This window comes from Heterodontus francisci, chromosome 41, assembly GCF_036365525.1.
Source record: "Heterodontus francisci isolate sHetFra1 chromosome 41, sHetFra1.hap1, whole genome shotgun sequence".
NCBI lineage: Eukaryota > Metazoa > Chordata > Chondrichthyes > Heterodontiformes > Heterodontidae > Heterodontus > Heterodontus francisci.
The window spans coordinates 9,897,028-9,920,418 of record NC_090411.1 but is presented as its reverse complement, the minus strand read 5'-3'; the positions used below and the strand labels follow the sequence as shown (position 1 = coordinate 9,920,418).

The window sequence follows — 23,391 nt, the reverse complement described above, 5'->3', positions numbered from 1 at the left end:
GGGGGCAGCGTAGCGCCCACGGAAAACTGCAGCAAAGTCAGCCGAGCAGCAGCGCCGTCACTATTGCGAATTCTATTTTTCAGCAGGGGTCTCGCACCCATGGAGGGGGGAAGCTGCACCGCTCCTGGAAACACTGCAATACAAGGTGGATGCATGGAGTGGACGGGGCAAGCCCCTGTTGCATCTCCCTGTCCCAAAAATCAATTTAATATTTGGTCCCCAGATAGCGGACGTATCAGATATTAAACTGATAAGAACAGATACTACACTTGATCTTAGCCAAAAGGCCGAGAAGCGATGGCCGTAAAACTGCGTTTGCTGCGCGCGTCAGGCCCGGCGTGCGGCCTCTACCTCAAAGTAGCCGCCGGGTGGGCGAGCCTAGGGCGAAAGAGGCGACGGCGTGCGGTCTTTGAGCCAGAGCTCCTTTTGATGCCGGGCCTTGCAAGCAGAAAGGAAAGCACGCGTGCATGCCACGCGCAGCCATTCCTTGCGCTTCTTCACGAGGCATTGCGCAGAAAAAAAGACACGCGCGCGCTGGGCAGCAAAGGGCGGCCTGCAACTGCGGGGCAATCCAACAGGGGGCAGCGTAGCGCCCACGGAAAACTGCAGCAAAGTCAGCCGAGCAGCAGCGCCGTCACTATTGCGAATTCTATTTTTCAGCAGGGGTCTCGCCCCCATGGAGGGGGGAAGCTGCACCGCTCCTGGAAACACTGCAATACCAGGTGGATGCATGGAGTGGACGGGGCAAGCCCCTGTTCCATCTCCCTGTCCCAAAAATCAATTTAATATTTGGTCCCCAGATAGGGGACGTATCAGATATTAAACTGATAAGAACAGATACTACACTTGATCTTAGCCAAAAGGCCGAGAAGCGATGGCCGTAAAACTGCGTTTGCTGCGCGCGTCAGGCCCGGCGTGCGGCCTCTACCTCAAAGTAGCCGCCGGGTGGGCGAGCCTAGGGCGAAAGAGGCGACGGCGGGCGGTCTTTGAGCCAGAGCTCCTTTTGTTGCCGGGCCTTGCAAGCAGAAAGGAAAGCACGCGTGCATGCTACGCGCAGCCATTCCTTGCGCTTCTGCGCGAGGCATTGCGCAGGAAAAAAGACACGCGTGCGCTGGGCAGCAAAGGGCGGCCTGCAACTGCGGGGCAATCCAACAGGGGGCAGCGTAGCGCCCACGGAAAACTGCAGCAAAGTCAGCCGAGCAGCAGCGCCGTCACTATTGCGAATTCTATTTTTCAGCAGGGGTCTCGCCCCCATGGAGGGGGGAAGCTGCACCGCTCCTGGAAACACTGCAATACCAGGTGGATGCATGGAGTGGACGGGGCAAGCCCCTGTTCCATCTCCCTGTCCCAAAAATCAATTTAATATTTGGTCCCCAGATAGGGGACGTATCAGATATTAAACTGATAAGAACAGATACTACACTTGATCTTAGCCAAAAGGCCGAGAAGCGATGGCCGTAAAACTGCGTTTGCTGCGCGCGTCAGGCCCGGCGTGCGGCCTCTACCTCAAAGTAGCCGCCGGGTGGGCGAGCCTAGGGCGAAAGAGGCGACGGCGGGCGGTCTTTGAGCCAGAGCTCCTTTTGTTGCCGGGCCTTGCAAGCAGAAAGGAAAGCACGCGTGCATGCCACGCGCAGCCATTCCTTGCGCTTCTGCGCGAGGCATTGCGCAGGAAAAAAGACACGCGCGCGCTGGGCAGCAAAGGGCGGCCTTCAACTGCGGGGCAATCCAACAGGGGGCAGCGTAGCGCCCACGGAAAACTGCAGCAAAGTCAGCCGAGCAGCAGCGCCGTCACTATTGCGAATTCTATTTTTCAGCAGGGGTCTCGCACCCATGGAGGGGGGAAGCTGCACCGCTCCTGGAAACACTGCAATACCAGGTGGATGCATGGAGTGGACGGGGCAAGCCCCTGTTGCATCTCCCTGTCCCAAAAATCAATTTAATATTTGGTCCCCAGATAGCGGACGTATCAGATATTAAACTGATAAGAACAGATACTACACTTGATCTTAGCCAAAAGGCCGAGAAGCGATGGCCGTAAAACTGCGTTTGCTGCGCGCGTCAGGCCCGGCGTGCGGCCTCTACCTCAAAGTAGCCGCCGGGTGGGCGAGCCTAGGGCGAAAGAGGCGACGGCGGGCGGTCTTTGAGCCAGAGCTCCTTTTGATGCCGGGCCTTGCAAGCAGAAAGGAAAGCACGCGTGCATGCCACGCGCAGCCATTCCTTGCGCTTCTTCACGAGGCATTGCGCAGAAAAAAAGACACGCGCGCGCTGGGCAGCAAAGGGCGGCCTGCAACTGCGGGGCAATCCAACAGGGGGCAGCGTAGCGCCCACGGAAAACTGCAGCAAAGTCAGCCGAGCAGCAGCGCCGTCACTATTGCGAATTCTATTTTTCAGCAGGGGTCTCGCCCCCATGGAGGGGGGAAGCTGCACCGCTCCTGGAAACACTGCAATACCAGGTGGATGCATGGAGTGGACGGGGCAAGCCCCTGTTCCATCTCCCTGTCCCAAAAATCAATTTAATATTTGGTCCCCAGATAGGGGACGTATCAGATATTAAACTGATAAGAACAGATACTACACTTGATCTTAGCCAAAAGGCCGAGAAGCGATGGCCGTAAAACTGCGTTTGCTGCGCGCGTCAGGCCCGGCGTGCGGCCTCTACCTCAAAGTAGCCGCCGGGTGGGCGAGCCGAGGGCGAAAGAGGCGACGGCGGGCGGTCTTTGAGCCAGAGCTCCTTTTGTTGCCGGGCCTTGCAAGCAGAAAGGAAAGCACGCGTGCATGCCACGCGCAGCCATTCCTTGCGCTTCTGCGCGAGGCATTGCGCAGGAAAAAAGACACGCGCGCGCTGGGCAGCAAAGGGCGGCCTGCAACTGCGGGGCAATCCAACAGGGGGCAGCGTAGCGCCCACGGAAAACTGCAGCAAAGTCAGCCGAGCAGCAGCGCCGTCACTATTGCGAATTCTATTTTTCAGCAGGGTTCTCGCCCCCATGGAGGGGGGAAGCTGCACCGCTCCTGGAAACACTGCAATACCAGGTGGATGCATGGAGTGAACGGGGCAAGCCCCTGTTCCATCACCCTGTCCCAAAAATCAATTTAATATTTGGTCCCCAGATAGGGGACGTATCAGATATTAAACTGATAAGAACAGATACTACACTTGATCTTAGCCATAAGGCCGAGAAGCGATGGCATAAAACTGCGTTCGCTGCGCGCGTCAGGCCCGGCGTGCGGCCTCTACCTCAAAGTAGCCGCCGGGTGGGCGAGCCTAGGGCGAAAGAGGCGACGGCGGGCGGTCTTTGAGCCAGAGCTCCTTTTGTTGCCGGGCCTTGCAAGCAGAAAGGAAAGCACGCGTGCATGCCACGCGCAGCCATTCCTTGCGCTTCTGCGCGAGGCATTGCGCAGGAAAAAAGACACGCGCGCGCTGGGCAGCAAAGGGCGGCCTGCAACTGCGGGGCAATCCAACAGGGGGCAGCGTAGCGCCCACGGAAAACTGCAGCAAAGTCAGCCGAGCAGCAGCGCCGTCACTATTGCGAATTCTATTTTTCAGCAGGGGTCTCGCCCCCATGGAGGGGGGAAGCTGCACCGCTCCTGGAAACACTGCAATACCAGGTGGATGCATGGAGTGGACGGGGCAAGCCCCTGTTCCATCTCCCTGTCCCAAAAATCAATTTAATATTTGGTCCCCAGATAGGGGACGTATCAGATATTAAACTGATAAGAACAGATACTACACTTGATCTTAGCCAAAAGGCCGAGAAGCGATGGCCGTAAAACTGCGTTTGCTGCGCGCGTCAGGCCCGGCGTGCGGCCTCTACCTCAAAGCAGCCGCCGGGTGGGCGAGCCTAGGGCGAAAGAGGCGACGGCGGGCGGTCTTTGAGCCAGAGCTCCTTTTGTTGCCGGGCCTTGCAAGCAGAAAGGAAAGCACGCGTGCATGCCACGCGCAGCCATTCCTTGCGCTTCTGCGCGAGGCACTGCGCAGGAAAAAAGACACGCGCGCGCTGGGCAGCAAAGGGCGGCCTGCAACTGCGGGGCAATCCAACAGGGGGCAGCGTAGCGCCCACGGAAAACTGCAGCAAAGTCAGCCGAGCAGCAGCGCCGTCACTATTGCGAATTCTATTTTTCAGCAGGGGTCTCGCCCCCTTGGAGGGGGGAAGCTGCACCGCTCCTGGAAACACTGCAATACCAGGTGGATGCATGGAGTGGACGGGGCAAGCCCCTGTTCCATCTCCCTGTCCCAAAAATCAATTTAATATTTGGTCCCCAGATAGGGGACGTATCAGATATTAAACTGATAAGAACAGATACTACACTTGATCTTAGCCAAAAGGCCGAGAAGCGATGGCCGTAAAACTGCGTTTGCTGCACGCGTCAGGCCCGGCGTGCGGCCTCTACCTCAAAGTAGCCGCCGGGTGGGCGAGCCTAGGGCGAAAGAGGCGACGGCGGGCGGTCTTTGAGCCAGAGCTCCTTTTGTTGCCGGGCCTTGCAAGCAGAAAGGAAAGCACGCGTGCATGCCACGCGCAGCCATTCCTTGCGCTTCTGCGCGAGGCATTGCGCAGGAAAAAAGACACGCTCGCGCTGGGCAGCAAAGGGCGGCCTGCAACTGCGGGGCAATCCAACAGGGGGCAGCGTAGCGCCCACGGAAAACTGCAGCAAAGTCAGCCGAGCAGCAGCGCCGTCACTATTGCGAATTCTATTTTTCAGCAGGGGTCTCGCCCCCATGGAGGGGGGAAGCTGCACCGCTCCTGGAAACACTGCAATACCAGGTGGATGCATGGAGTGAACGGGGCAAGCCCCTGTTCCATCTCCCTGTCCCAAAAATCAATTTAATATTTGGTCCCCAGATAGGGGACGTATCAGATATTAAACTGATAAGAACAGATACTACACTTGATCTTAGCCATAAGGCAGAGAAGCGATGGCCGTAAAACTGCGTTCGCTGCGCGCGTCAGGCCCGGCGTGCGGCCTCTACCTCAAAGTAGCCGCCGGGTGGGCGAGCCTAGGGCGAAAGAGGCGACGGCGGGCGGTCTTTGAGCCAGAGCTCCTTTTGTTGCCGGGCCTTGCAAGCAGAAAGGAAAGCACGCGTGCATGCCACGCGCAGCCATTCCTTGCGCTTCTGCGCGAGGCATTGCGCAGGAAAAAAGACACGCGCGCGCTGGGCAGCAAAGGGCGGCCTGCAACTGCGGGGCAATCCAACAGGGGGCAGCGTAGCGCCCACGGAAAACTGCAGCAAAGTCAGCCGAGCAGCAGCGCCGTCACTATTGCGAATTCTATTTTTCAGCAGGGGTCTCGCACCCATGGAGGGGGGAAGCTGCACCGCTCCTGGAAACACTGCAATACAAGGTGGATGCATGGAGTGGACGGGGCAAGCCCCTGTTGCATCTCCCTGTCCCAAAAATCAATTTAATATTTGGTCCCCAGATAGCGGACGTATCAGATATTAAACTGATAAGAACAGATACTACACTTGATCTTAGCCAAAAGGCCGAGAAGCGATGGCCGTAAAACTGCGTTTGCTGCGCGCGTCAGGCCCGGCGTGCGGCCTCTACCTCAAAGTAGCCGCCGGGTGGGCGAGCCTAGGGCGAAAGAGGCGACGGCGTGCGGTCTTTGAGCCAGAGCTCCTTTTGATGCCGGGCCTTGCAAGCAGAAAGGAAAGCACGCGTGCATGCCACGCGCAGCCATTCCTTGCGCTTCTTCACGAGGCATTGCGCAGAAAAAAAGACACGCGCGCGCTGGGCAGCAAAGGGCGGCCTGCAACTGCGGGGCAATCCAACAGGGGGCAGCGTAGCGCCCACGGAAAACTGCAGCAAAGTCAGCCGAGCAGCAGCGCCGTCACTATTGCGAATTCTATTTTTCAGCAGGGGTCTCGCCCCCATGGAGGGGGGAAGCTGCACCGCTCCTGGAAACACTGCAATACCAGGTGGATGCATGGAGTGGACGGGGCAAGCCCCTGTTCCATCTCCCTGTCCCAAAAATCAATTTAATATTTGGTCCCCAGATAGGGGACGTATCAGATATTAAACTGATAAGAACAGATACTACACTTGATCTTAGCCAAAAGGCCGAGAAGCGATGGCCGTAAAACTGCGTTTGCTGCGCGCGTCAGGCCCGGCGTGCGGCCTCTACCTCAAAGTAGCCGCCGGGTGGGCGAGCCGAGGGCGAAAGAGGCGACGGCGGGCGGTCTTTGAGCCAGAGCTCCTTTTGTTGCCGGGCCTTGCAAGCAGAAAGGAAAGCACGCGTGCATGCCACGCGCAGCCATTCCTTGCGCTTCTGCGCGAGGCATTGCGCAGGAAAAAAGACACGCGCGCGCTGGGCAGCAAAGGGCGGCCTGCAACTGCGGGGCAATCCAACAGGGGGCAGCGTAGCGCCCACGGAAAACTGCAGCAAAGTCAGCCGAGCAGCAGCGCCGTCACTATTGCGAATTCTATTTTTCAGCAGGGTTCTCGCCCCCATGGAGGGGGGAAGCTGCACCGCTCCTGGAAACACTGCAATACCAGGTGGATGCATGGAGTGAACGGGGCAAGCCCCTGTTCCATCACCCTGTCCCAAAAATCAATTTAATATTTGGTCCCCAGATAGGGGACGTATCAGATATTAAACTGATAAGAACAGATACTACACTTGATCTTAGCCATAAGGCCGAGAAGCGATGGCATAAAACTGCGTTCGCTGCGCGCGTCAGGCCCGGCGTGCGGCCTCTACCTCAAAGTAGCCGCCGGGTGGGCGAGCCTAGGGCGAAAGAGGCGACGGCGGGCGGTCTTTGAGCCAGAGCTCCTTTTGTTGCCGGGCCTTGCAAGCAGAAAGGAAAGCACGCGTGCATGCCACGCGCAGCCATTCCTTGCGCTTCTGCGCGAGGCATTGCGCAGGAAAAAAGACACGCGCGCGCTGGGCAGCAAAGGGCGGCCTGCAACTGCGGGGCAATCCAACAGGGGGCAGCGTAGCGCCCACGGAAAACTGCAGCAAAGTCAGCCGAGCAGCAGCGCCGTCACTATTGCGAATTCTATTTTTCAGCAGGGGTCTCGCCCCCATGGAGGGGGGAAGCTGCACCGCTCCTGGAAACACTGCAATACCAGGTGGATGCATGGAGTGGACGGGGCAAGCCCCTGTTCCATCTCCCTGTCCCAAAAATCAATTTAATATTTGGTCCCCAGATAGGGGACGTATCAGATATTAAACTGATAAGAACAGATACTACACTTGATCTTAGCCAAAAGGCCGAGAAGCGATGGCCGTAAAACTGCGTTTGCTGCGCGCGTCAGGCCCGGCGTGCGGCCTCTACCTCAAAGCAGCCGCCGGGTGGGCGAGCCTAGGGCGAAAGAGGCGACGGCGGGCGGTCTTTGAGCCAGAGCTCCTTTTGTTGCCGGGCCTTGCAAGCAGAAAGGAAAGCACGCGTGCATGCCACGCGCAGCCATTCCTTGCGCTTCTGCGCGAGGCACTGCGCAGGAAAAAAGACACGCGCGCGCTGGGCAGCAAAGGGCGGCCTGCAACTGCGGGGCAATCCAACAGGGGGCAGCGTAGCGCCCACGGAAAACTGCAGCAAAGTCAGCCGAGCAGCAGCGCCGTCACTATTGCGAATTCTATTTTTCAGCAGGGGTCTCGCCCCCTTGGAGGGGGGAAGCTGCACCGCTCCTGGAAACACTGCAATACCAGGTGGATGCATGGAGTGGACGGGGCAAGCCCCTGTTCCATCTCCCTGTCCCAAAAATCAATTTAATATTTGGTCCCCAGATAGGGGACGTATCAGATATTAAACTGATAAGAACAGATACTACACTTGATCTTAGCCAAAAGGCCGAGAAGCGATGGCCGTAAAACTGCGTTTGCTGCACGCGTCAGGCCCGGCGTGCGGCCTCTACCTCAAAGTAGCCGCCGGGTGGGCGAGCCTAGGGCGAAAGAGGCGACGGCGGGCGGTCTTTGAGCCAGAGCTCCTTTTGTTGCCGGGCCTTGCAAGCAGAAAGGAAAGCACGCGTGCATGCCACGCGCAGCCATTCCTTGCGCTTCTGCGCGAGGCATTGCGCAGGAAAAAAGACACGCGCGCGCTGGGCAGCAAAGGGCGGCCTGCAACTGCGGGGCAATCCAACAGGGGGCAGCGTAGCGCCCACGGAAAACTGCAGCAAAGTCAGCCGAGCAGCAGCGCCGTCACTATTGCGAATTCTATTTTTCAGCAGGGGTCTCGCCCCCATGGAGGGGGGAAGCTGCACCGCTCCTGGAAACACTGCAATACCAGGTGGATGCATGGAGTGAACGGGGCAAGCCCCTGTTCCATCTCCCTGTCCCAAAAATCAATTTAATATTTGGTCCCCAGATAGGGGACGTATCAGATATTAAACTGATAAGAACAGATACTACACTTGATCTTAGCCATAAGGCAGAGAAGCGATGGCCGTAAAACTGCGTTCGCTGCGCGCGTCAGGCCCGGCGTGCGGCCTCTACCTCAAAGTAGCCGCCGGGTGGGCGAGCCTAGGGCGAAAGAGGCGACGGCGGGCGGTCTTTGAGCCAGAGCTCCTTTTGTTGCCGGGCCTTGCAAGCAGAAAGGAAAGCACGCGTGCATGCCACGCGCAGCCATTCCTTGCGCTTCTGCGCGAGGCATTGCGCAGGAAAAAAGACACGCGCGCGCTGGGCAGCAAAGGGCGGCCTGCAACTGCGGGGCAATCCAACAGGGGGCAGCGTAGCGCCCATGGAAAACTGCAGCAAAGTCAGCCGAGCAGCAGCGCCGTCACTATTGCGAATTCTGTTTTTCAGCAGGGGTCTCGCACCCATGGAGGGGGGAAGCTGCACCGCTCCTGGAAACACTGCAATACCAGGTGGATGCATGGAGTGGACGGGGCAAGCCCCTGTTCCATCTCCCTGTCCCAAAAATCAATTTAATATTTGGTCCCCAGATAGGGGACGTATCAGATATTAAACTGATAAGAACAGATACTACACTTGATCTTAGCCAAAAGGCCGAGAAGCGATGGCCGTAAAACTGCGTTTGCTGCGCGCGTCAGGCCCGGCGTGCGGCCTCTACCTCAAAGTAGCCGCCGGGTGGGCGAGCCTAGGGCGAAAGAGGCGACGGCGGGCGGTCTTTGAGCCAGAGCTCCTTTTGTTGCCGGGCCTTGCAAGCAGAAAGGAAAGCACGCGTGCATGCCACGCGCAGCCATTCCTTGCGCTTCTTCACGAGGCATTGCGCAGAAAAAAAGACACGCGCGCGCTGGGCAGCAAAGGGCGGCCTGCAACTGCGGGGCAATCCAACAGGGGGCAGCGTAGCGCCCACGGAAAACTGCAGCAAAGTCAGCCGAGCAGCAGCGCCGTCACTATTGCGAATTCTATTTTTCAGCAGGGGTCTCGCCCCCATGGAGGGGGGAAGCTGCACCGCTCCTGGAAACACTGCAATACCAGGTGGATGCATGGAGTGGACGGGGCAAGCCCCTGTTCCATCTCCCTGTCCCAAAAATCAATTTAATATTTGGTCCCCAGATAGGGGACGTATCAGATATTAAACTGATAAGAACAGATACTACACTTGATCTTAGCCAAAAGGCCGAGAAGCGATGGCCGTAAAACTGCGTTTGCTGCGCGCGTCAGGCCCGGCGTGCGGCCTCTACCTCAAAGTAGCCGCCGGGTGGGCGAGCCTAGGGCGAAAGAGGCGACGGCGGGCGGTCTTTGAGCCAGAGCTCCTTTTGTTGCCGGGCCTTGCAAGCAGAAAGGAAAGCACGCGTGCATGCCACGCGCAGCCATTCCTTGCGCTTCTGCGCGAGGCATTGCGCAGGAAAAAAGACACGCGCGCGCTGGGCAGCAAAGGGCGGCCTGCAACTGCGGGGCAATCCAACAGGGGGCAGCGTAGCGCCCACGGAAAACTGCAGCAAAGTCAGCCGAGCAGCAGCGCCGTCACTATTGCGAATTCTATTTTTCAGCAGGGGTCTCGCCCCCGTGGAGGGGGGAAGCTGCACCGCTCCTGGAAACACTGCAATACCAGGTGGATGCATGGAGTGGACGGGGCAAGCCCCTGTTCCATCTCCCTGTCCCAAAAATCAATTTAATATTTGGTCCCCAGATAGGGGACGTATCAGATATTAAACTGATAAGAACAGATACTACACTTGATCTTAGCCAAAAGGCCGAGAAGCGATGGCCGTAAAACTGCGTTTGCTGCGCGCGTCAGGCCCGGCGTGCGGCCTCTACCTCAAAGTAGCCGCCGGGTGGGCGAGCCTAGGGCGAAAGAGGCGACGGCGGGCGGTCTTTGAGCCAGAGCTCCTTTTGTTGCCGGGCCTTGCAAGCAGAAAGGAAAGCACGCGTGCATGCCACGCGCAGCCATTCCTTGCGCTTCTGCGCGAGGCATTGCGCAGGAAAAAAGACACGCGCGCGCTGGGCAGCAAAGGGCGGCCTGCAACTGCGGGGCAATCCAACAGGGGGCAGCGTAGCGCCCACGGAAAACTGCAGCAAAGTCAGCCGAGCAGCAGCGCCGTCACTATTGCGAATTCTGTTTTTCAGCAGGGGTCTCGCACCCATGGAGGGGGGAAGCTGCACCGCTCCTGGAAACACTGCAATACCAGGTGGATGCATGGAGTGGACGGGGCAAGCCCCTGTTCCATCTCCCTGTCCCAAAAATCAATTTAATATTTGGTCCCCAGATAGGGGACGTATCAGATATTAAACTGATAAGAACAGATACTACACTTGATCTTAGCCAAAAGGCCGAGAAGCGATGGCCGTAAAACTGCGTTTGCTGCGCGCGTCAGGCCCGGCGTGCGGCCTCTACCTCAAAGTAGCCGCCGGGTGGGCGAGCCTAGGGCGAAAGAGGCGACGGCGGGCGGTCTTTGAGCCAGAGCTCCTTTTGTTGCCGGGCCTTGCAAGCAGAAAGGAAAGCACGCGTGCATGCCACGCGCAGCCATTCCTTGCGCTTCTTCACGAGGCATTGCGCAGAAAAAAAGACACGCGCGCGCTGGGCAGCAAAGGGCGGCCTGCAACTGCGGGGCAATCCAACAGGGGGCAGCGTAGCGCCCACGGAAAACTGCAGCAAAGTCAGCCGAGCAGCAGCGCCGTCACTATTGCGAATTCTATTTTTCAGCAGGGGTCTCGCCCCCATGGAGGGGGGAAGCTGCACCGCTCCTGGAAACACTGCAATACCAGGTGGATGCATGGAGTGGACGGGGCAAGCCCCTGTTCCATCTCCCTGTCCCAAAAATCAATTTAATATTTGGTCCCCAGATAGGGGACGTATCAGATATTAAACTGATAAGAACAGATACTACACTTGATCTTAGCCAAAAGGCCGAGAAGCGATGGCCGTAAAACTGCGTTTGCTGCGCGCGTCAGGCCCGGCGTGCGGCCTCTACCTCAAAGTAGCCGCCGGGTGGGCGAGCCTAGGGCGAAAGAGGCGACGGCGGGCGGTCTTTGAGCCAGAGCTCCTTTTGTTGCCGGGCCTTGCAAGCAGAAAGGAAAGCACGCGTGCATGCCACGCGCAGCCATTCCTTGCGCTTCTGCGCGAGGCATTGCGCAGGAAAAAAGACACGCGCGCGCTGGGCAGCAAAGGGCGGCCTGCAACTGCGGGGCAATCCAACAGGGGGCAGCGTAGCGCCCACGGAAAACTGCAGCAAAGTCAGCCGAGCAGCAGCGCCGTCACTATTGCGAATTCTATTTTTCAGCAGGGGTCTCGCCCCCGTGGAGGGGGGAAGCTGCACCGCTCCTGGAAACACTGCAATACCAGGTGGATGCATGGAGTGGACGGGGCAAGCCCCTGTTCCATCTCCCTGTCCCAAAAATCAATTTAATATTTGGTCCCCAGATAGGGGACGTATCAGATATTAAACTGATAAGAACAGATACTACACTTGATCTTAGCCAAAAGGCCGAGAAGCGATGGCCGTAAAACTGAGTTTGCTGCGCGCGTCAGGCCCGGCGTGCGGCCTCTCCCTCAAAGTAGCCGCCGGGTGGGCGAGCCTAGGGCGAAAGAGGCGACGGCGGGCGGTCTTTGAGCCAGAGCTCCTTTTGTTGCCGGGCCTTGCAAGCAGAAAGGAAAGCACGCGTGCATGCCACGCGCAGCCATTCCTTGCGCTTCTGCGCGAGGCATTGCGCAGGAAAAAAGACACGCGCGCGCTGGGCAGCAAAGGGCGGCCTGCAACTGCGGGGCAATCCAACAGGGGGCAGCGTAGCGCCCACGGAAAACTGCAGCAAAGTCAGCCGAGCAGCAGCGCCGTCACTATTGCGAATTCTATTTTTCAGCAGGGGTCTCGCCCCCATGGAGGGGGGAAGCTGCACCGCTCCTGGAAACACTGCAATACCAGGTGGATGCATGGAGTGGACGGGGCAAGCCCCTGTTCCATCTCCCTGTCCCAAAAATCAATTTAATATTTGGTCCCCAGATAGGGGACGTATCAGATATTAAACTGATAAGAACAGATACTACACTTGATCTTAGCCATAAGGCCGAGAAGCGATGGCCGTAAAACTGCGTTCGCTGCGCGCGTCAGGCCCGGCGTGCGGCCTCTACCTCAAAGTAGCCGCCGGGTGGGCGAGCCTAGGGCGAAAGAGGCGACGGCGGGCGGTCTTTGAGCCAGAGCTCCTTTTGTTGCCGGGCCTTGCAAGCAGAAAGGAAATCACGCGTGCATGCCACGCGCAGCCATTCCTTGCGCTTCTGCGCGAGGCATTGCGCAGGAAAAAAGACACGCGCGCGCTGGGCAGCAAAGGGCGGCCTGCAACTGCGGGGCAATCCAACAGGGGGCAGCGTAGCGCCCACGGAAAACTGCAGCAAAGTCAGCCGAGCAGCAGCGCCGTCACTATTGCGAATTCTATTTTTCAGCAGGGGTCTCGCCCCCATGGAGGGGGGAAGCTGCACCGCTCCTGGAAACACTGCAATACCAGGTGGATGCATGGAGTGGACGGGGCAAGCCCCTGTTCCATCTCCCTGTCCCAAAAATCAATTTAATATTTGGTCCCCAGATAGGGGACGTATCAGATATTAAACTGATAAGAACAGATACTACACTTGATCTTAGCCATAAGGCCGAGAAGCGATGGCCGTAAAACTGCGTTCGCTGCGCGCGTCAGGCCCGGCGTGCGGCCTCTACCTCAAAGTAGCCGCCGGGTGGGCGAGCCTAGGGCGAAAGAGGCGACGGCGGGCGGTCTTTGAGCCAGAGCTCCTTTTGTTGCCGGGCCTTGCAAGCAGAAAGGAAATCACGCGTGCATGCCACGCGCAGCCATTCCTTGCGCTTCTGCGCGAGGCATTGCGCAGGAAAAAAGACACGCGTGCGCTGGGCAGCAAAGGGCGGCCTGCAACTGCGGGGCAATCCAACAGGGGGCAGCGTAGCGCCCACGGAAAACTGCAGCAAAGTCAGCCGAGCAGCAGCGCCGTCACTATTGCGAATTCTATTTTTCAGCAGGGGTCTCGCACCCATGGAGGGGGGAAGCTGCACCGCTCCTGGAAACACTGCAATACCAGGTGGATGCATGGAGTGGACGGGGCAAGCCCCTGTTCCATCTCCCTGTCCCAAAAATCAATTTAATATTTGGTCCCCAGATAGGGGACGTATCAGATATTAAACTGATAAGAACAGATACTACACTTGATCTTAGCCAAAAGGCCGAGAAGCGATGGCCGTAAAACTGCGTTTGCTGCACGCGTCAGGCCCGGCGTGCGGCCTCTACCTCAAAGTAGCCGCCGGGTGGGCGAGCCTAGGGCGAAAGAGGCGACGGCGGGCGGTCTTTGAGCCAGAGCTCCTTTTGTTGCCGGGCCTTGCAAGCAGAAAGGAAAGCACGCGTGCATGCCACGCGCAGCCATTCCTTGCGCTTCTGCGCGAGGCATTGCGCAGGAAAAAAGACACGCGCGCGCTGGGCAGCAAAGGGCGGCCTGCAACTGCGGGGCAATCCAACAGGGGGCAGCGTAGCGCCCACGGAAAACTGCAGCAAAGTCAGCCGAGCAGCAGCGCCGTCACTATTGCGAATTCTATTTTTCAGCAGGGGTCTCGCCCCCATGGAGGGGGGAAGCTGCACCGCTCCTGGAAACACTGCAATACCAGGTGGATGCATGGAGTGAACGGGGCAAGCCCCTGTTCCATCTCCCTGTCCCAAAAATCAATTTAATATTTGGTCCCCAGATAGGGGACGTATCAGATATTAAACTGATAAGAACAGATACTACACTTGATCTTAGCCATAAGGCCGAGAAGCGATGGCCGTAAAACTGCGTTCGCTGCGCGCGTCAGGCCCGGCGTGCGGCCTCTACCTCAAAGTAGCCGCCGGGTGGGCGAGCCTAGGGCGAAAGAGGCGACGGCGGGCGGTCTTTGAGCCAGAGCTCCTTTTGTTGCCGGGCCTTGCAAGCAGAAAGGAAAGCACGCGTGCATGCCACGCGCAGCCATTCCTTGCGCTTCTGCGCGAGGCATTGCGCAGGAAAAAAGACACGCGCGCGCTGGGCAGCAAAGGGCGGCCTGCAACTGCGGGGCAATCCAACAGGGGGCAGCGTAGCGCCCACGGAAAACTGCAGCAAAGTCAGCCGAGCAGCAGCGCCGTCACTATTGCGAATTCTATTTTTCAGCAGGGGTCTCGCCCCCGTGGAGGGGGGAAGCTGCACCGCTCCTGGAAACACTGCAATACCAGGTGGATGCATGGAGTGGACGGGGCAAGCCCCTGTTCCATCTCCCTGTCCCAAAAATCAATTTAATATTTGGTCCCCAGATAGGGGACGTATCAGATATTAAACTGATAAGAACAGATACTACACTTGATCTTAGCCAAAAGGCCGAGAAGCGATGGCCGTAAAACTGCGTTTGCTGCGCGCGTCAGGCCCGGCGTGCGGCCTCTACCTCAAAGTAGCCGCCGGGTGGGCGAGCCTAGGGCGAAAGAGGCGACGGCGGGCGGTCTTTGAGCCAGAGCTCCTTTTGTTGCCGGGCCTTGCAAGCAGAAAGGAAAGCACGCGTGCATGCCATGCGCAGCCATTCCTTGCGCTTCTGCGCGAGGCATTGCGCAGGAAAAAAGACACGCGCGCGCTGGGCAGCAAAGGGCGGCCTGCAACTGCGGGGCAATCCAACAGGGGGCAGCGTAGCGCCCACGGAAAACTGCAGCAAAGTCAGCCGAGCAGCAGCGCCGTCACTATTGCGAATTCTATTTTTCAGCAGGGGTCTCGCACCCATGGAGGGGGGAAGCTGCACCGCTCCTGGAAACACTGCAATACCAGGTGGATGCATGGAGTGGACGGGGCAAGCCCCTGTTCCATCTCCCTGTCCCAAAAATCAATTTAATATTTGGTCCCCAGATAGGGGACGTATCAGATATTAAACTGATAAGAACAGATACTACACTTGATCTTAGCCAAAAGGCCGAGAAGCGATGGCCGTAAAACTGAGTTTGCTGCGCGCGTCAGGCCCGGCGTGCGGCCTCTCCCTCAAAGTAGCCGCCGGGTGGGCGAGCCTAGGGCGAAAGAGGCGACGGCGGGCGGTCTTTGAGCCAGAGCTCCTTTTGTTGCCGGGCCTTGCAAGCAGAAAGGAAAGCACGCGTGCATGCCACGCGCAGCCATTCCTTGCGCTTCTGCGCGAGGCATTGCGCAGGAAAAAAGACACGCGCGCGCTGGGCAGCAAAGGGCGGCCTGCAACTGCGGGGCAATCCAACAGGGGGCAGCGTAGCGCCCACGGAAAACTGCAGCAAAGTCAGCCGAGCAGCAGCGCCGTCACTATTGCGAATTCTATTTTTCAGCAGGGGTCTCGCCCCCATGGAGGGGGGAAGCTGCACCGCTCCTGGAAACACTGCAATACCAGGTGGATGCATGGAGTGGACGGGGCAAGCCCCTGTTCCATCTCCCTGTCCCAAAAATCAATTTAATATTTGGTCCCCAGATAGGGGACGTATCAGATATTAAACTGATAAGAACAGATACTACACTTGATCTTAGCCAAAAGGCCGAGAAGCGATGGCCGTAAAACTGCGTTCGCTGCGCGCGTCAGGCCCGGCGTGCGGCCTCTACCTCAAAGTAGCCGCCGGGTGGGCGAGCCTAGGGCGAAAGAGGCGACGGCGGGCGGTCTTTGAGCCAGAGCTCCTTTTGTTGCCGGGCCTTGCAAGCAGAAAGGAAAGCACGCGTGCATGCCACGCGCAGCCATTCCTTGCGCTTCTGCGCGAGGCATTGCGCAGGAAAAAAGACACGCGCGCGCTGGGCAGCAAAGGGCGGCCTGCAACTGCGGGGCAATCCAACAGGGGGCAGCGTAGCGCCCATGGAAAACTGCAGCAAAGTCAGCCGAGCAGCAGCGCCGTCACTATTGCGAATTCTATTTTTCAGCAGGGGTCTCGCACCCATGGAGGGGGGAAGCTGCACCGCTCCTGGAAACACTGCAATACCAGGTGGATGCATGGAGTGGACGGGGCAAGCCCCTGTTCCATCTCCCTGTCCCAAAAATCAATTTAATATTTGGTCCCCAGATAGGGGACGTATCAGATATTAAACTGATTTTTTTTTTTTTTTTATTTCCAAAATATACTTTATTCATAAAAATCTGTAAAAATTACATTGCCAAACAGTTTCCAAACAGCACCAAAAAATACAAACATTGCAAGGGAGATCAGTTTCCTTCAATACTGTCATGAGTTTCTTCCCAACCCTTCCGTTTCTCAATTGTCATGTCAATTACAGTTTTACATTTACAGCAATTCAGAATATTAACGATACAGTTCGAGGGGTTTCCCATGGATCCAGCCCCTCAGTCCAGCTTGGTGGGGGAACCTTACACTGTGGTCTTTCCCCATTGAGCCTTTGCTGCGGCTGCCCCAAGCTTTAGTGCGTCCCTCAGCACGTAGTCCTGGACCTTGGAATGTGCCAGTCTGCAACATTCGGTGGTGGACAACTCTTTGCGCTGGAAGACCAGCAAGTTTCGGGCAGACCAAAGGGCGTCTTTCACCGAATTGATAGTCCTCCAGCAGCAGTTGATGTTTGTCTCGGTGTGCGTCCCTGGGAACAGCCCGTAGAGCACAGACTCCTGTGTTACAGAGCTGCTTGGGATGAACCTTGACAAAAACCACTGCATCTCTTTCCACACCTGCTTTGCAAAGGCACATTCCAGGAGGAGGTGGGCGACCGTCTCTTCCCCACCACAGCCAACGCGGGGGCACTGTGCGGAGGGGGCGAGACTTCGGGTGTGCATGAAGGATCTGACGGGGAGGGCCCTTCTCACCACCAGCCAAGCTACGTCTTGGTGCTTGTTTGAAAGTTCTGGTGATGAGGCATTCCGCCAAATGACTTTGACGGTCTGCTCGGGGAACCATCCGACAGGATCCACCGTTTCCTTTTCCCGTAGGGCCTTGAGGACATTCCGTGCAGACCACTGCCTGATGGACCGGTGGTCAAAGGTGTTTTTCCGCAGAAACTGCTCCACGAAGGATAGGTGGTACGGCACGTCCCAACTGCACGGAGCGTTCCGCGGCCATGTGACCAGGCCCATCCTTCGCAACACCGGGGACAGATAGAACCTCAGCACGTAGTGACACTTGGAGTTTGCGTACTGGGGATCTACACATAGCTTGATGCAGCCGCACACGAAGGTGGTCATCAGGATGAGGGCCACGTTGGGTACATTTTTCCCGCCCATGTCCAGAGATTTGAACATCGTGTCCCTCCGGACCCGGTCCATTTTAGATCCCCAGACGAAGCGGAAAATGGCTCGGGTGACTGCCACGGCACAGGAGTGGGGTATGGGCCAGACCTGCGCCACGTAGAGCAACAACGTGAGCGCCTCGCACCTGATGACCAGGTTCTTACCCACAATGGAGAGAGATCGCTGCCCCCACATGCCCAACTTTTGTCGTACCTTGGCTACTCGCTCCTCCCATGTTTTGGTGCACGCCCCGGCCCTTCCGAACCATATCCCCAGCACCTTCAGGTAATCTGACCTGACGGTGAAGGGGACAAAGGATCGGTCAGCCCAGTTCCCAAAGAACATGGCCTCGCTCTTGCCGTGGTTAACTTTGGCTCCCGAGGCCAGTTCGAACTGGTCGCAGATGCTCATCAGTCTGCGCACGGACAGCGGATCCGAGCAGAAGACGGCGACGTCATCCATGTACAGGGAGGTTTTGACCTGAGTGCCTCCGCTGCCTGGGATTGTCACCCCTCTTATGCTCGCATCCTTCCTAATAGACTCAGCAAAGGGTTCAATACAGCAAACAAACAAGACCGGGGACAGAGGACAGCCCTGTCTGACTCCAGATTTGATCGGGAAACTTTCAGATTCCCACCCGTTGATTGACACTGCGCTACTGATGTTTGTGTAGAGCAGTTGGATCCAATTGCAGATTCCCTCCCCAAACCCCATTTTGGAAAGCACGTCCATCATGTAGGTGTGCGATATCCTGTCAAAAGCCTTCTCCTGGTCCAGGCTGATGAGGCAGGTGTCCACCCTCCTGTCCCGTACGTAGGCGATCGTATCCCTGAGTAGCGCGAGGCTATCAGAGATCTTCCTGCCGGGTACAGTACAGGTCTGATCGGGGTGAATCACCAACTCCAGAGCAGACTTGACTCGACTGGCTATGACTTTGGACAGAATCTTGTAATCAACATTAAGCAGTGAGATGGGCCGCCAATTTCTGATATTAAACTGATAAGAACAGATACTACACTTGATCTTAGCCAAAAGGCCGAGAAGCGATGGCCGTAAAACTGCGTTCGCTGCGCGCGTCAGGCCCGGCGTGCGGCCTCTACCTCAAAGTAGCCGCCGGGTGGGCGAGCCTAGGGCGAAAGAGGCGACGGCGGGCGGTCTTTGAGCCAGAGCTCCTTTTGTTGCCGGGCCTTGCAAGCAGAAAGGAAAGCACGCGTGCATGCCACGCGCAGCCATTCCTTGCGCTTCTTCACGAGGCATTGCGCAGAAAAAAAGACACGCGCGCGCTGGGCAGCAAAGGGCGGCCTGCAACTGCGGGGCAATCCAACAGGGGGCAGCGTAGCGCCCACGGAAAACTGCAGCAAAGTCAGCCGAGCAGCAGCGCCGTCACTATTGCGAATTCTATTTTTCAGCAGGGGTCTCGCCCCCATGGAGGGGGGAAGCTGCACCGCTCCTGGAAACACTGCAATACCAGGTGGATGCATGGAGTGGACGGGGCAAGCCCCTGTTCCATCTCCCTGTCCCAAAAATCAATTTAATATTTGGTCCCCAGATAGGGGACGTATCAGATATTAAACTGATAAGAACAGATACTACACTTGATCTTAGCCAAAAGGCCGAGAAGCGATGGCCGTAAAACTGCGTTTGCTGCGCGCGTCAGGCCCGGCGTGCGGCCTCTACCTCAAAGTAGCCGCCGGGTGGGCGAGCCTAGGGCGAAAGAGGCGACGGCGGGCGGTCTTTGAGCCAGAGCTCCTTTTGTTGCCGGGCCTTGCAAGCAGAAAGGAAAGCACGCGTGCATGCCACGCGCAGCCATTCCTTGCGCTTCTGCGCGAGGCATTGCGCAGGAAAAAAGACACGCGCGCGCTGGGCAGCAAAGGGCGGCCTGCAACTGCGGGGCAATCCAACAGGGGGCAGCGTAGCGCCCACGGAAAACTGCAGCAAAGTCAGCCGAGCAGCAGCGCCGTCACTATTGCGAATTCTATTTTTCAGCAGGGGTCTCGCCCCCGTGGAGGGGGGAAGCTGCACCGCTCCTGGAAACACTGCAATACCAGGTGGATGCATGGAGTGGACGGGGCAAGCCCCTGTTCCATCTCCCTGTCCCAAAAATCAATTTAATATTTGGTCCCCAGATAGGGGACGTATCAGATATTAAACTGATAAGAACAGATACTACACTTGATCTTAGCCAAAAGGCCGAGAAGCGATGGCCGTAAAACTGCGTTTGCTGCGCGCGTCAGGCCCGGCGTGCGGCCTCTACCTCAAAGTAGCCGCCGGGTGGGCGAGCCTAGGGCGAAAGAGGCGACGGCGGGCGGTCTTTGAGCCAGAGCTCCTTTTGTTGCCGGGCCTTGCAAGCAGAAAGGAAAGCACGCGTGCATGCCACGCGCAGCCATTCCTTGCGCTTCTGCGCGAGGCATTGCGCAGGAAAAAAGACACGCGCGCGCTGGGCAGCAAAGGGCGGCCTGCAACTGCGGGGCAATCCAACAGGGGGCAGCGTAGCGCCCACGGAAAACTGCAGCAAAGTCAGCCGAGCAGCAGCGCCGTCACTATTGCGAATTCTATTTTTCAGCAGGGGTCTCGCCCCCGTGGAGGGGGGAAGCTGCACCGCTCCTGGAAACACTGCAATACCAGGTGGATGCATGGAGTGAACGGGGCAAGCCCCTGTTCCATCTCCCTGTCCCAAAAATCAATTTAATATTTGGTCCCCAGATAGGGGACGTATCAGATATTAAACTGATAAGAACAGATACTACACTTGATCTTAGCCATAAGGCCGAGAAGCGATGGCCGTAAAACTGCGTTCGCTGCGCGCGTCAGGCCCGGCGTGCGGCCTCTACCTCAAAGTAGCCGCCGGGTGGGCGAGCCTAGGGCGAAAGAGGCGACGGCGGGCGGTCTTTGAGCCAGAGCTCCTTTTGTTGCCGGGCCTTGCAAGCAGAAAGGAAATCACGCGTGCATGCCACGCGCAGCCATTCCTTGCGCTTCTGCGCGAGGCATTGCGCAGGAAAAAAGACACGCGCGCGCTGGGCAGCAAAGGGCGGCCTGCAACTGCGGGGCAATCCAACAGGGGGCAGCGTAGCGCCCACGGAAAACTGCAGCAAAGTCAGCCGAGCAGCAGCGCCGTCACTATTGCGAATTCTATTTTTCAGCAGGGGTCTCGCACCCATGGAGGGGGGAAGCTGCACCGCTCCTGGAAACACTGCAATACCAGGTGGATGCATGGAGTGGACGGGGCAAGCCCCTGTTCCATCTCCCTGTCCCAAAAATCAATTTAATATTTGGTCCCCAGATAGGGGACGTATCAGATATTAAACTGATAAGAACAGATACTACACTTGATCTTAGCCAAAAGGCCGAGAAGCGATGGCCGTAAAACTGCGTTTGCTGCGCGCGTCAGGCCCGGCGTGCGGCCTCTCCCTCAAAGTAGCCGCCGGGTGGGCGAGCCTAGGGCGAAAGAGGCGACGGCGGGCGGTCTTTGAGCCAGAGCTCCTTTTGTTGCCGGGCCTTGCAAGCAGAAAGGAAAGCACGCGTGCATGCCACGCGCAGCCATTCCTTGCGCTTCTGCGCGAGGCATTGCGCAGGAAAAAAGACACGCGCGCGCTGGGCAGCAAAGGGCGGCCTGCAACTGCCGGGCAATCCAACAGGGGGTAGCGTAGCGCCCACGGAAAACTGCAGCAAAGTCAGCCGAGCAGCAGCGCCGTCACTATTGCGAATTCTATTTTTCAGCAGGGGTCTCGCCCCCATGGAGGGGGGAAGCTGCACCGCTCCTGGAAACACTGCAATACCAGGTGGATGCATGGAGTGGACGGGGCAAGCCCCTGTTCCATCTCCCTGTCCCAAAAATCAATTTAATATTTGGTCCCCAGATAGGGGACGTATCAGATATTAAACTGATAAGAACAGATACTACACTTGATCTTAGCCAAAAGGCCGAGAAGCGATGGCCGTAAAACTGCTTTTGCTGCGCGCGTCAGGCCCGGCGTGCGGCCTCTACCTCAAAGTAGCCGCCGGGTGGGCGAGCCTAGGGCGAAAGAGGCGACGGCGGGCGGTCTTTGAGCCAGAGCTCCTTTTGTTGCCGGGCCTTGCAAGCAGAAAGGAAAGCACGCGTGCATGCCACGCGCAGCCATTCCTTGCGCTTCTGCGCGAGGCATTGCGCAGGAAAAAAGACACGCGCGCGCTGGGCAGCAAAGGGCGGCCTGCAACTGCGGGGCAATCCAACAGGGGGCAGCGTAGCGCCCACGGAAAACTGCAGCAAAGTCAGCCGAGCAGCAGCGCCGTCACTATTGCGAATTCTATTTTTCAGCAGGGGTCTCGCCCCCATGGAGGGGGGAAGCTGCACCGCTCCTGGAAACACTGCAATACCAGGTGGATGCATGGAGTGGACGGGGCAAGCCCCTGTTCCATCTCCCTGTCCCAAAAATCAATTTAATATTTGGTCCCCAGATAGGGGACGTATCAGATATTAAACTGATAAGAACAGATACTACACTTGATCTTAGCCATAAGGCCGAGAAGCGATGGCCGTAAAACTGCGTTCGCTGCGCGCGTCAGGCCCGGCGTGCGGCCTCTACCTCAAAGTAGCCGCCGGGTGGGCGAGCCTAGGGCGAAAGAGGCGACGGCGGGCGGTCTTTGAGCCAGAGCTCCTTTTGTTGCCGGGCCTTGCAAGCAGAAAGGAAAGCACGCGTGCATGCCACGCGCAGCCATTCCTTGCGCTTCTGCGCGAGGCATTGCGCAGGAAAAAAGACACGCGCGCGCTGGGCAGCAAAGGGCGGCCTGCAACTGCGGGGCAATCCAACAGGGGGCAGCGTAGCGCCCATGGAAAACTGCAGCAAAGTCAGCCGAGCAGCAGCGCCGTCACTATTGCGAATTCTATTTTTCAGCAGGGGTCTCGCACCCATGGAGGGGGGAAGCTGCACCGCTCCTGGAAACACTGCAATACCAGGTGGATGCATGGAGTGGACGGGGCAAGCCCCTGTTCCATCTCCCTGTCCCAAAAATCAATTTAATATTTGGTCCCCAGATAGGGGACGTATCAGATATTAAACTGATAAGAACAGATACTACACTTGATCTTAGCCAAAAGGCCGAGAAGCGATGGCCGTAAAACTGCGTTTGCTGCGCGCGTCAGGCCCGGCGTGCGGCCTCTACCTCAAAGTAGCCGCCGGGTGGGCGAGCCTAGGGCGAAAGAGGCGACGGCGGGCGGTCTTTGAGCCAGAGCTCCTTTTGTTGCCGGGCCTTGCAAGCAGAAAGGAAAGCACGCGTGCATGCCACGCGCAGCCATTCCTTGCGCTTCTGCGCGAGGCATTGCGCAGGAAAAAAGACACGCGCGCGCTGGGCAGCAAAGGGCGGCCTGCAACTGCGGGGCAATCCAACAGGGGGCAGCGTAGCGCCCACGGAAAACTGCAGCAAAGTCAGCCGAGCAGCAGCGCCGTCACTATTGCGAATTCTATTTTTCAGCAGGGGTCTCGCCCCCGTGGAGGGGGGAAGCTGCACCGCTCCTGGAAACACTGCAATACCAGGTGGATGCATGGAGTGGACGGGGCAAGCCCCTGTTCCATCTCCCTGTCCCAAAAATCAATTTAATATTTGGTCCCCAGATAGGGGACGTATCAGATATTAAACTGATAAGAACAGATACTACACTTGATCTTAGCCAAAAGGCCGAGAAGCGATGGCCGTAAAACTGTGTTTGCTGCGCGCGTCAGGCCCGGCGTGCGGCCTCTACCTCAAAGTAGCCGCCGGGTGGGCGAGCCTAGGGCGAAAGAGGCGACGGCGGGCGGTCTTTGAGCCAGAGCTCCTTTTGTTGCCGGGCCTTGCAAGCAGAAAGGAAAGCACGCGTGCATGCCACGCGCAG

The 23,391-nt window shown here is 57.7% G+C and overlaps 36 non-coding genes and 2 pseudogenes across 36 annotated transcripts; all 38 read right to left on the bottom strand.

The window, feature by feature from the left end:
* Positions 1-108: 108 nt before the first annotated feature.
* On the bottom strand, positions 109-299 carry LOC137354110 (U2 spliceosomal RNA). Its single transcript, XR_010970259.1, has one exon. It is a non-coding gene; the product is annotated as a U2 spliceosomal RNA (small nuclear RNA).
* Positions 300-685: 386 nt separating this feature from the next.
* Positions 686-876, bottom strand: LOC137355003 (U2 spliceosomal RNA). The gene has a single exon (XR_010970649.1). It is a non-coding gene; the product is annotated as a U2 spliceosomal RNA (small nuclear RNA).
* Positions 877-1,262: 386 nt separating this feature from the next.
* LOC137355002 (U2 spliceosomal RNA) lies at positions 1,263-1,453 on the bottom strand. Its single transcript, XR_010970648.1, has one exon. It is a non-coding gene; the product is annotated as a U2 spliceosomal RNA (small nuclear RNA).
* A 386-nt stretch (positions 1,454-1,839) lies between these two features.
* LOC137354013 (U2 spliceosomal RNA) lies at positions 1,840-2,030 on the bottom strand. The gene has a single exon (XR_010970163.1). It is a non-coding gene; the product is annotated as a U2 spliceosomal RNA (small nuclear RNA).
* A 386-nt stretch (positions 2,031-2,416) lies between these two features.
* LOC137355001 (U2 spliceosomal RNA) lies at positions 2,417-2,607 on the bottom strand. Its single transcript, XR_010970647.1, has one exon. It is a non-coding gene; the product is annotated as a U2 spliceosomal RNA (small nuclear RNA).
* A 386-nt stretch (positions 2,608-2,993) lies between these two features.
* Positions 2,994-3,184, bottom strand: LOC137353996 (U2 spliceosomal RNA). The gene has a single exon (XR_010970146.1). It is a non-coding gene; the product is annotated as a U2 spliceosomal RNA (small nuclear RNA).
* A 385-nt stretch (positions 3,185-3,569) lies between these two features.
* Positions 3,570-3,760, bottom strand: LOC137355000 (U2 spliceosomal RNA). The gene has a single exon (XR_010970646.1). It is a non-coding gene; the product is annotated as a U2 spliceosomal RNA (small nuclear RNA).
* A 386-nt stretch (positions 3,761-4,146) lies between these two features.
* Positions 4,147-4,337, bottom strand: LOC137354999 (U2 spliceosomal RNA). Its single transcript, XR_010970645.1, has one exon. It is a non-coding gene; the product is annotated as a U2 spliceosomal RNA (small nuclear RNA).
* A 386-nt stretch (positions 4,338-4,723) lies between these two features.
* LOC137353887 (U2 spliceosomal RNA) lies at positions 4,724-4,914 on the bottom strand. The gene has a single exon (XR_010970038.1). It is a non-coding gene; the product is annotated as a U2 spliceosomal RNA (small nuclear RNA).
* Positions 4,915-5,300: 386 nt separating this feature from the next.
* Positions 5,301-5,491, bottom strand: LOC137354108 (U2 spliceosomal RNA). The gene has a single exon (XR_010970257.1). It is a non-coding gene; the product is annotated as a U2 spliceosomal RNA (small nuclear RNA).
* Positions 5,492-5,877: 386 nt separating this feature from the next.
* On the bottom strand, positions 5,878-6,068 carry LOC137354998 (U2 spliceosomal RNA). Its single transcript, XR_010970644.1, has one exon. It is a non-coding gene; the product is annotated as a U2 spliceosomal RNA (small nuclear RNA).
* A 386-nt stretch (positions 6,069-6,454) lies between these two features.
* On the bottom strand, positions 6,455-6,645 carry LOC137353995 (U2 spliceosomal RNA). The gene has a single exon (XR_010970145.1). It is a non-coding gene; the product is annotated as a U2 spliceosomal RNA (small nuclear RNA).
* A 385-nt stretch (positions 6,646-7,030) lies between these two features.
* LOC137354997 (U2 spliceosomal RNA) lies at positions 7,031-7,221 on the bottom strand. Its single transcript, XR_010970643.1, has one exon. It is a non-coding gene; the product is annotated as a U2 spliceosomal RNA (small nuclear RNA).
* Positions 7,222-7,607: 386 nt separating this feature from the next.
* LOC137354996 (U2 spliceosomal RNA) lies at positions 7,608-7,798 on the bottom strand. The gene has a single exon (XR_010970642.1). It is a non-coding gene; the product is annotated as a U2 spliceosomal RNA (small nuclear RNA).
* A 386-nt stretch (positions 7,799-8,184) lies between these two features.
* Positions 8,185-8,375, bottom strand: LOC137353885 (U2 spliceosomal RNA). The gene has a single exon (XR_010970037.1). It is a non-coding gene; the product is annotated as a U2 spliceosomal RNA (small nuclear RNA).
* Positions 8,376-8,761: 386 nt separating this feature from the next.
* Positions 8,762-8,952, bottom strand: LOC137354995 (U2 spliceosomal RNA). Its single transcript, XR_010970641.1, has one exon. It is a non-coding gene; the product is annotated as a U2 spliceosomal RNA (small nuclear RNA).
* A 386-nt stretch (positions 8,953-9,338) lies between these two features.
* Positions 9,339-9,529, bottom strand: LOC137354993 (U2 spliceosomal RNA). The gene has a single exon (XR_010970639.1). It is a non-coding gene; the product is annotated as a U2 spliceosomal RNA (small nuclear RNA).
* A 386-nt stretch (positions 9,530-9,915) lies between these two features.
* Positions 9,916-10,106, bottom strand: LOC137354992 (U2 spliceosomal RNA). The gene has a single exon (XR_010970638.1). It is a non-coding gene; the product is annotated as a U2 spliceosomal RNA (small nuclear RNA).
* A 386-nt stretch (positions 10,107-10,492) lies between these two features.
* LOC137354991 (U2 spliceosomal RNA) lies at positions 10,493-10,683 on the bottom strand. The gene has a single exon (XR_010970637.1). It is a non-coding gene; the product is annotated as a U2 spliceosomal RNA (small nuclear RNA).
* Positions 10,684-11,069: 386 nt separating this feature from the next.
* Positions 11,070-11,260, bottom strand: LOC137354990 (U2 spliceosomal RNA). Its single transcript, XR_010970636.1, has one exon. It is a non-coding gene; the product is annotated as a U2 spliceosomal RNA (small nuclear RNA).
* A 386-nt stretch (positions 11,261-11,646) lies between these two features.
* Positions 11,647-11,837, bottom strand: LOC137354989 (U2 spliceosomal RNA). The gene has a single exon (XR_010970635.1). It is a non-coding gene; the product is annotated as a U2 spliceosomal RNA (small nuclear RNA).
* Positions 11,838-12,223: 386 nt separating this feature from the next.
* On the bottom strand, positions 12,224-12,414 carry LOC137353739 (U2 spliceosomal RNA). Its single transcript, XR_010969891.1, has one exon. It is a non-coding gene; the product is annotated as a U2 spliceosomal RNA (small nuclear RNA).
* Positions 12,415-12,800: 386 nt separating this feature from the next.
* On the bottom strand, positions 12,801-12,991 carry LOC137353738 (U2 spliceosomal RNA). The gene has a single exon (XR_010969890.1). It is a non-coding gene; the product is annotated as a U2 spliceosomal RNA (small nuclear RNA).
* A 386-nt stretch (positions 12,992-13,377) lies between these two features.
* On the bottom strand, positions 13,378-13,568 carry LOC137354988 (U2 spliceosomal RNA). The gene has a single exon (XR_010970634.1). It is a non-coding gene; the product is annotated as a U2 spliceosomal RNA (small nuclear RNA).
* Positions 13,569-13,954: 386 nt separating this feature from the next.
* On the bottom strand, positions 13,955-14,145 carry LOC137353841 (U2 spliceosomal RNA). Its single transcript, XR_010969993.1, has one exon. It is a non-coding gene; the product is annotated as a U2 spliceosomal RNA (small nuclear RNA).
* Positions 14,146-14,531: 386 nt separating this feature from the next.
* On the bottom strand, positions 14,532-14,722 carry LOC137354987 (U2 spliceosomal RNA). Its single transcript, XR_010970633.1, has one exon. It is a non-coding gene; the product is annotated as a U2 spliceosomal RNA (small nuclear RNA).
* A 386-nt stretch (positions 14,723-15,108) lies between these two features.
* Positions 15,109-15,299, bottom strand: LOC137354986 (U2 spliceosomal RNA). The gene has a single exon (XR_010970632.1). It is a non-coding gene; the product is annotated as a U2 spliceosomal RNA (small nuclear RNA).
* A 386-nt stretch (positions 15,300-15,685) lies between these two features.
* Positions 15,686-15,876, bottom strand: LOC137354985 (U2 spliceosomal RNA). Its single transcript, XR_010970631.1, has one exon. It is a non-coding gene; the product is annotated as a U2 spliceosomal RNA (small nuclear RNA).
* A 386-nt stretch (positions 15,877-16,262) lies between these two features.
* On the bottom strand, positions 16,263-16,434 carry LOC137354476 (U2 spliceosomal RNA; annotated as a pseudogene).
* Positions 16,435-18,474: 2,040 nt separating this feature from the next.
* LOC137354485 (U2 spliceosomal RNA) lies at positions 18,475-18,594 on the bottom strand (annotated as a pseudogene).
* Positions 18,595-18,980: 386 nt separating this feature from the next.
* On the bottom strand, positions 18,981-19,171 carry LOC137354984 (U2 spliceosomal RNA). The gene has a single exon (XR_010970630.1). It is a non-coding gene; the product is annotated as a U2 spliceosomal RNA (small nuclear RNA).
* A 386-nt stretch (positions 19,172-19,557) lies between these two features.
* On the bottom strand, positions 19,558-19,748 carry LOC137354982 (U2 spliceosomal RNA). Its single transcript, XR_010970628.1, has one exon. It is a non-coding gene; the product is annotated as a U2 spliceosomal RNA (small nuclear RNA).
* Positions 19,749-20,134: 386 nt separating this feature from the next.
* LOC137353840 (U2 spliceosomal RNA) lies at positions 20,135-20,325 on the bottom strand. The gene has a single exon (XR_010969992.1). It is a non-coding gene; the product is annotated as a U2 spliceosomal RNA (small nuclear RNA).
* Positions 20,326-20,711: 386 nt separating this feature from the next.
* Positions 20,712-20,902, bottom strand: LOC137354980 (U2 spliceosomal RNA). Its single transcript, XR_010970627.1, has one exon. It is a non-coding gene; the product is annotated as a U2 spliceosomal RNA (small nuclear RNA).
* A 386-nt stretch (positions 20,903-21,288) lies between these two features.
* LOC137354979 (U2 spliceosomal RNA) lies at positions 21,289-21,479 on the bottom strand. Its single transcript, XR_010970626.1, has one exon. It is a non-coding gene; the product is annotated as a U2 spliceosomal RNA (small nuclear RNA).
* A 386-nt stretch (positions 21,480-21,865) lies between these two features.
* Positions 21,866-22,056, bottom strand: LOC137353737 (U2 spliceosomal RNA). The gene has a single exon (XR_010969889.1). It is a non-coding gene; the product is annotated as a U2 spliceosomal RNA (small nuclear RNA).
* A 386-nt stretch (positions 22,057-22,442) lies between these two features.
* On the bottom strand, positions 22,443-22,633 carry LOC137354978 (U2 spliceosomal RNA). The gene has a single exon (XR_010970625.1). It is a non-coding gene; the product is annotated as a U2 spliceosomal RNA (small nuclear RNA).
* A 386-nt stretch (positions 22,634-23,019) lies between these two features.
* Positions 23,020-23,210, bottom strand: LOC137354977 (U2 spliceosomal RNA). The gene has a single exon (XR_010970624.1). It is a non-coding gene; the product is annotated as a U2 spliceosomal RNA (small nuclear RNA).
* Between the last annotated feature and the right edge of the window lie 181 nt (positions 23,211-23,391).